This window comes from Pseudopipra pipra, chromosome 2, assembly GCF_036250125.1.
Source record: "Pseudopipra pipra isolate bDixPip1 chromosome 2, bDixPip1.hap1, whole genome shotgun sequence".
In the NCBI taxonomy this organism is placed as follows: domain Eukaryota; kingdom Metazoa; phylum Chordata; class Aves; order Passeriformes; family Pipridae; genus Pseudopipra; species Pseudopipra pipra.
This window is the reverse complement of record NC_087550.1, coordinates 79,463,507-79,470,122: the sequence shown is the minus strand read 5'-3', so window position 1 is coordinate 79,470,122 and position 6,616 is coordinate 79,463,507. Positions and strand designations below refer to the sequence as shown.

At 52.2% G+C, this 6,616-nt stretch overlaps 1 long non-coding RNA gene across 1 annotated transcript; it reads right to left on the bottom strand.

Annotated features, from left to right (window-relative positions):
- Positions 1–392: 392 nt before the first annotated feature.
- On the bottom strand, positions 393–3,717 carry LOC135409918 (uncharacterized). Its single transcript, XR_010428423.1, has 2 exons — positions 3,471–3,717; positions 393–2,250 (listed from the first exon to the last, which is right to left on the bottom strand). It is a non-coding gene; the product is annotated as an uncharacterized LOC135409918 (long non-coding RNA).
- Between the last annotated feature and the right edge of the window lie 2,899 nt (positions 3,718–6,616).

Here is a 6,616-nt window from a genome sequence, read left to right as displayed (position 1 = left end):
GGGCAGGTGCGGACAGTGCGGATGGCGAGGGCCCTGGTACGGCAGCGGCGGTACCTGCGGCACGGGAGGGTTCTGCAGCGGGGAAAGCCCCTGCCGCTCCCCTTTGCTGTTGGGAGCACGTCGGGCCGCGACGGCGAGCGATCAGAGAGCCCTCGAGCTGGGGGTGAGCCTGGAGTCACGGGGGACGTGCCGTGGCCCCGCTTGGCAAGCGCTGGGCCTGCTTACCCTCACTGCTCAAACACAGTCTGGAGGACGGTGCAGGCTTGCTGCTTGCTTCGCTGAGGTCTTCGGAGCCGCTTGGATGGGGGATAAGTTGGAGGAACGAGAGGAGGAGTTATTTGATCTATTTCCTAAAGCGAATGATCCTTCGCTTTGCTTTTTCTTTCCTTTACTTTTTTTTCTTTGTTCTCTAAAGTAATCTTTTATTCGAAACGAGTACCCAAGATAAATAAATGCGGGCAGGTACATCCTGCTTCCCCCGCCTGACCAATCACTCCGATGACGTGGGGAAAGACTGGTGAAGGAGCGGGCAATACGAACTCCACCGGGGGAAAAAAAAACAACAACCAAAAAAACAGGGGATGGAAGGAGAAGGACTTACAGCAAAGCCCCTATCTCAAGCCCCAGGGGAGGAGTAGTCAGTAGGTTACCGGGAGGAGTAGAGATTAAGTCTACCTTTACCCTACTCAAAACTAAGAAGCATCCCAAAATCTGTGTCACCGAACAGCAAGGAGGCTTTCAAGATACCCCTTTACTGGGTAAAAATTACTCCGGGCATCTCTACCTCCCTCAATTTCTCCCCCTCCGCTCCCTTCCTGCACGTCGAAACCTGCCGAGGAGCACAAAATCGGCCTGGTACTGCCATGCACCTCCACGGAGCAGGCCTACAGGTTTTCCTGTACTTCTGGGATTCCCTGTTGTAAGCTCTTAAACAGAATATTGAAACAATTTTGCTTTTGGTGCCTGTTCTTGCCTTGTAGCTCTGGCACTAAACAAATAGGAAAAGTGTGTTAAAGGGAGGCTATGGTTACAGCATCTTGGCCTGACATTCCCACATATAATTAAAACCATAGCCACAATAATACATAAATAAATAACAGCAAACAGAAGGATCCGTTTCTGTTCCAGTCGAAATCAACTGTTTTGGCTCTGTCACTGTATTATTTTGTTGGAGCAGTCTACGTCGTTCCCTCCTAATTTTATTTTAATTTATTTTAATAGGAGAGACAACAGAGAAAGAAAGGATGCATTTGGGTTTTCTTCTTTTAAGTCCATGTTTAGTTTTAATTTTCCTGTATTTTAAAATAAGCACGTTGGCTGCAACGTGTTTGATCTTTTCAAGAAGGAAGTCTATATTGTAAAGGAATGCGCAGCAGTTTGGTATGAAAATGGGGTTGTGACTCACAGCTGCAGGCAGAAAAAAAAGGTGTTGTGGTGTCAGCCAGAGGTGTTCAGTCTAATAACTCAAGCTGTAAACTGTATCCTCTAAAATTACTTACGTAGTAAATCATTCAGGGGTTAAAAAATAGACTGGAAAGTGTAAGAGAGGAAAAAAAATCTTTCAGAAGTTCCCTTCATGAAAATTATTTGCAATGATGGGAATTAGGAGTTTAATATTTCCCACATTTTCTTAAATGTCTGATACAGTTAATTGCCCCTGTATAGCCGATGGTGTATACCCTAGGTCGCTCGCGAAGCAGCAGAAACTTGTTTGGGGATAACCGTTTCATTGACTGCTTTACCCGATTTACAGTTAATTTTGACCATCTAAAAGAGAAGAAAAAAATCCGAGAGTGAGTGTTTCGTAATCATTCAGTACCGCAGCGAAAACCCTCCGAAAAGAGCCTCCTTTGCCCGCATAGTCGAGCAGTCGAGGGCAAAGCGCCTCTGACATGCCTCTCTCCCCGATACACGCCGAGACACGGCATGTGTCCATCTCTCTTTGCCTCACGGAGGTGTATCTAGTCTGGCAACAACTGAGAAACTGGGGAGGCTTTGAACGCAGATCTCTCTTCCAGCCTAACTGCTTGGTTTGCAGCAGTCCGGTCCGGGAGGAGAGCGAAAAAATAACCCCCAACTTCGGTGTCATCTCTAGCTGCGAAAGAATGGAGCGAGTAACGAAGCAGGAATCCGAAAGGTGCTTCCCAGGTCGAGATGTTGCCTTTCAGAAGAGCTTTCTCCGTTTCCAGCAGCGGTTGCCTTCGCTGAAAAGGAGATGCTGGCCGTGACTTTCGGGTGGTTGCGCCTTGTCTGATGGGGAAAGTAACTTGTTAGGAAGATTTCCAACGGGAGAGACATTGAGTGATTTGGGTGAAAAAATAAGCAAAATAAGACAAAATAAAATAAAATAAAATAAACCTGGGAAAAATGCCCTATAGAGGTCGGCAAACGTTCGCAGTGGAAATAAGAAGTCAGCAACAATTAAAATCTGGAAGCCACGTTCATTAGTATTCAGCACATAGGATCTAGCTTTTATGTTTATCTTTCTCCGCGGATCAATATTGTAGCAGCATGTGCCGGGAACAAGCAGAAATCTGGCCACTGCATGTGGCTGACCTTTCCCTCTCTCCCTACAGGTCAGATCGTCTTCATCAAAACAGGTCAGATAGTCTTCATAACTATCATCACCTAATTCAGCCACAGCTACGGCTCTCATTAAAACTGGTATTTAATATAGGCGCTGTGACTAGATATCAAAGGAGAAGGGGTGTTTGCCCACACAGAGGAATTAGTAGTCTAGGAAGAAGAAGGAAAAAAAAAAAGTTGGAAGGAAAATTGCTCCTTTTTTTTTTTTTTTTTTTTTTTTTTTTTTTTTTTTTTTTTTTTCCCGGCCGCAAACTGCTGTTCACCGAGATCCAGCCCGAACGCGCGCATAGACCCAGTCTCCTGCGGGGGCTCTGCGGCCAGGAGCGCTGCCAGGCAGCAGCTCGAGCCGAGCTCCGCCGCCCCTTCGGGCCGGCCCCCCTGCCCCTGGGACGCCCCGGCCGTGGCCACCCACGGACCTGCGGCGGCCGGGGAACGGTGCGGGGCCCCAAGTCACTCGCGCCCGAAGGACCCCCGTCGAGAGGTGTCGAGGGGTCCCCCACCCGCGGCCACCAACCCTGCCCGCCTCGGGCCGGGTGCTCCCCGCGGGCCCTACGGCCGCCCCCAGCTCTCTCCGAGGAGAGATGCCGCGAGTATAAAACACCCACGCAATCATTTACTGGCGCTTGAGTTACTTCCCACCCCCCTCCCCCGCTTCGGTTGCCGATTATTTCCTTTTTAACACCAAAAGAGCGTCCTTCCCCCTTCGGGACACAACAGCTGATCCCGCGCGTGGGGCCGTGGTGCGGCGTGGGGGCCGCTGGAGGAGTTCTCACTCAGCTACGGGTCCCGCCGCTCGTCCCTGCCAGTTCCCCCTGTGCTCGTCATTGAAAAGCGCTTGGGATAACGGGCGAGAGACTCGGGAGAACCTGCTCGTGTTTCCTGACCTGCGAGGAAGTTGGATCGGCGGTCCGTTTGGTGCCGCGCATCCTCTTCTCGGGACAGCAGTTAGGCAGCCTCTTTGAAGTATTATTAAAGGAATGAAAACTCTGGTGAAGGTCCTCTCTTCTTCTCTTTTTTTTCTCTTTTCTTTTCTTTTCTTTTCTTTTCTTTTCTTTTCTTTTCTTTTCTTTTCTTTTCTTTTCTTTTCTTTTCTTTTCTTTTCTTTTCTTTTCTTTTCTTTTCTTTTCTTTTCTTTTCTTTTTTCTTTTTTCTTTTTTCTTTTCTTTTCCTTACAAGTAATAAAGGCAGAGAAACCCTCCAGAAAATTAAAAAAAAAAAGAAAAAGAAAATAAAGGAAATAATAAAAAAAGAGAAAACCCAATGCACTGGGAAAGACTTGCACTTTAGGACAGAGGGGGGTACCGTGCCCTGCAGAGTGGGACAATAGTTCTTGCTTGCTCTACTGGTAATATGCAGCTCCTTCCCTATCCGTCTGGCTCGGGGGCAAAGGGAAAAAAAAATTTAAAAAATTAAAAAAAAGAAAAGAAAGAAAAAAAAAGAGGAAAAAAAGGAGAGGGGAAAAAAAAGAAAAGAGATGGGGGAAAAAAAGCGACTCACGAGATCAAACAACACCAACCAAAACCAAAAATACAACCGTGAAAAGATGAAATAATAATGAGATGAAAAATAAAAAATATACACACGTCGTTATGCTGGGAGCACGTCTAGCGTGCACGTGCGGCTGGGGAGATGTTTGGGGAAGCCTGCTATGTCTTCATAGAGGGCAGGAAATGCGTACGAGTTTCTGAAAACAAAGAGGAAACTTAAAAGGCTGATACGGGTTTGGGGGGCACTACCCACAGCCAAACGAAGGGGGTGCAGCCCGGGCTACTGCCCCCGGGCACCCGCGGTCGGGGTTTGGCCGGGCAGGGGCAGCTCCTAGCCCGGTGCGGAGCCCCGCCAGGACCGGCAGCGTCAGCGGCACCGCCAGGCTCGGCAGCCGTTTCGCGCTCGGGTTCGGGCGTGAGTTCCTGCATTTTATTCTATTTCGGTTTGGGCTGTTGTCATCTCTGTTGGGCGGTTGGTTTGCCTTTGGGTTTGGTTGAGGTTTTTTTTTGGCATCACCAGCTGCAACACAAAGCCACTAGAGCAGCCAAACCAGGTGAAGCAGAGGATTTTATTCGGTATCGGCAGCGGGGGCAGGTGAAGGCAGAGCCCTGAGCTGCCTTCCAATTGAGGCTGAGGGGGGAAAGCACAACCTGTTTTATGGACGGAGCCTGAATTTTTCTGGCTTGAAGAGGAGCGCATGAGGAACGAACAATTCCCAGGGAAATCAATCCGCCTTTTCAGAGTGTCTCCAGGAAGACTTAGGAGAGAATTTTATTATTAATAGTAATACTAACAATAACAATAAAAATTAAAGCCACTGCTCCGCGCTGCTTTTCACGGTATAAAAGAAGAATCACGCCGCCGCGGGAGAGCCGGCCAACTGGGGCTGTCACAGCCGGGCACGGGGTGCTGACAGAGGGGCAACGCCGTGCACCCCGCTCCCCACCGGCGGCGGGGGCCGTGAGGCCGAGACGACACGAGAGCCGTCGGGGCAGAGCCGTCGGGGCGTACGGGATACCAGCCGGGCCACCCGCCCGCTGCGGCTGGGCACGGGGGGATGGAGGAGTGCCAGGGAAGCCCCCGGCCTCCCTCCAGTTTGGTGCCCAAGTTGCCTAGAGGGCCAGGGCAGGGAGGTTTGGCTAGCTCAGGTTTAGTGCGGGAGACAAACTGAGTGGGGAGGAAGGGGGTTGGGGTGAGGGAAGCGAGGTGGAGGAAGGAGAGGGGAGAGGAAGGGCACAGAGGAGGACTTAAACGCCAGCGGTCCCTGAGCCCAGGCCACCCGCGCACAAGGCTGCGAGGCAGACCTTGATGCTTTCCCCCCCCGGAAAAAAAACCCAAACCCTGAACCCGATGAATTACCACTCTCCCTTAAGAGTGACGGGGATGGGCCGGGGTCAGGGCCCCGGGAGAGGCGGGCGGAGTGCTGGATGCGCCAAGGCCAGGGTCAAGTTCAAGGCCAACCCGGGTAGGACAGGGAAGGGGGGGAGCTTACTCACGGCCACGGCCACCACGGTCCCATCGCTGGGCCTGCCGGAGGAGAGGCATCCCTGCCCGAGAGACACGACCTGCCCTTCGGCCAGGGAGGCTGCTTGCCCCGCGCACCCTCGCTATCAGGGGTCGGGGGGAGGATCACCCCTGGGCTCTCCTTAAGCCAGAACGGCTCCGAGGGAAGGGAGAAGGGGAGCCCAGATCCGGAGCGCTTCTCTCCAGCCGGAGCTAGCCCACCGGGGCGGAAGACAGCAGAGCGGGTTTGGTCACCCTTGGGCAGGGCTACCCGTGCGCCCCCGGGCCCGGGAGGGAATTTGGGCAGACGGTGGCTGGCAGGGACTGGCTATGAAGCGGGATCCCCGTTTGGTTTTTCGGCTGAGGGGAGGCCGGCAGGACAAGGAGGGATCCTCGCAGCTGCATTTCCCACAGATGTCTCCAAGGGGCAGGCGGCATATGCCAATGATTTTAATAAATATTTTTTTACGTAATATTATTACGGAACATAAATTAGGTTTTAATAGTCGTTTGATTACCCGAAGAGCTGCCGTGTGCGCGGGGATGGCCGCGCTGGGAGGAGCACAGCCGCTGAGGAAGCTTCGGCTCCGCTTCCCATCTAAACTTCCTTGTCAGCAACGGGACGGAGCAGAGTGTCTTTCCCTCCCTCCTCCCCTTCTCCTGGGTGCGGGTAACCCCCACTTCACCCCAGAAGTGATCAAGGCCCCGTGTACCCTCCTCTCCCCCCCCAACTACCTCATACCGACTAGAGACATCTGTATTGATATTTGAATACGCAGGACAAAGCCCGAAAAACCCAAACCGACGAGTGGCCTTGAGGGGCGTAAGCGATGGGCTCGCCGGGTGTGAGGAGCAGAGGGCTCCCCCCGACTGCACGAGCCGTCGCTGAAGGCAGCGCAGCCACCGCAGGGCGCTCGGAGCCCGACTCGCAGCGCTGCCTCTTCGGAAGGCGTATTTCGGTGGCTTGACAAGGCCGAACTTTTTTACTTTTTTCCACTACATCCTGGCTGCTGACACACTCGCCTTGGCTGTCCCGGTT